The sequence below is a fragment of the Grammomys surdaster genome, unplaced genomic scaffold (assembly GCF_004785775.1).
Source record: "Grammomys surdaster isolate TR1022 unplaced genomic scaffold, NIH_TR_1.0 262, whole genome shotgun sequence".
Taxonomy (NCBI): Eukaryota; Metazoa; Chordata; class Mammalia; order Rodentia; family Muridae; genus Grammomys; species Grammomys surdaster.
Genome location: NW_021604703.1, coordinates 2,896,254 through 2,897,597, shown reverse-complemented (window position 1 = coordinate 2,897,597; position 1,344 = coordinate 2,896,254).

The following is a 1,344-nucleotide window of genomic DNA, read 5'->3' as shown; positions in this document are numbered from 1 at the left end:
TCTTCTTCTTCTTCTTCTTCTTCTTCTTCTTCTTCTTCTTCTTCTTCCTCTTCCTCTTCCTCTTCCTCTTCCTCTCCCTCTCCCCCTTCCTCCTCCTCCTCCTCTTTCTCCTCCTGTTGAAGTAATAATTTAAAACGGCAGCACCCAATCTGGCTTGTAGTTACGGAGCTGCCATGTTCCCAACTAGGCTAGGCCTGAGGTCACGAGCAGTGGCGTGTTTTTGCTGCTGCCACGGCTCAGGCCACCCACTCAGGTAGACAGAGACACCAGCCCTGCTACTCACGAGACGCCAGCATGGGCGATGACTCTGCCAATCTTCCATGCTATCTCCTCAAGGCCGGGCTAAGCCCAGACCATCCCACCATCCATGTGGTACCTGGTAGAAAATGAGACTCTAATGTTTAAAGATTATCCAATAGCTTTATATATTTGGTAATGCTCAAAAATCAAGATGCCCACACAATTAGAGGTGTTAACTAATTAACTAACCTAGATATAAGTTGTTACCCAGGGCTGCTCCCATGCATCCCTGGTTCTCCATGGCTCCTACATCTCTGTCTCCTTCCTAGCTCCTCCTCTTCCTTCTCCTCTTCCTCTCCTTACTCCTCCCACCTTGCAGGGAAAATATGCCACTACATCCTCCTCCTCCTCCTCCTCCTCCTCCTCCTCCTCCTCCTCCTCTCCCTCCTCTTCTTCTAGATTTATTTATGCTTACTATTTTGCTTGCATGTCTGTCTGTATGTGTGCTGCATGCATGCTTGGTAGTGCCTTTGGAAATCAAAAGAAGGAGGAGCCAGACTTCCTGAATCTGGAGTTACAGATGGTTGTGAAGGTCCATGTGGGTGCTGGGAACTGAACCCAGGTCCTCTGCAAGAGCAAGCAGTGCTCTTAACCACTGATCCACCTCTCCAGCCCCTGAGAGCATCTTTATAAAGATTGGCAGGTGCTTTCAGCTCACTTGGTGGCAGTTTAGGTGGGGATGGTAAGGATAGTAGAGGAATGTGAGCTAAGAAAGGCAGTGTTCACTTGGGAGGCAGAATCAGGAGGATATTTGTGAGTTTGAGGCCAGCCTGGTCTATGGGGTGAGTTCCAGGACAGCCAGGGTTATATAGGCAAACCCTGTCTTGAACCACTACCTCATCCCAACACCCCACAAAAATGAAGGAATAAAGAGAGATAGCTCAGTGATTGCGGGTACCAGATGCAATCCTGACAACAACCCAGTTTCATCTCTGGGACCTGCACAGCAGAAGGAAAGAGCTGACTCCTGAAAGTCATTCTCCAGCCTCCACACATGTTCTCTCTCTCTCTCTCTCTCTCTCTCTCTCTCTCTCTCTCTCTCTC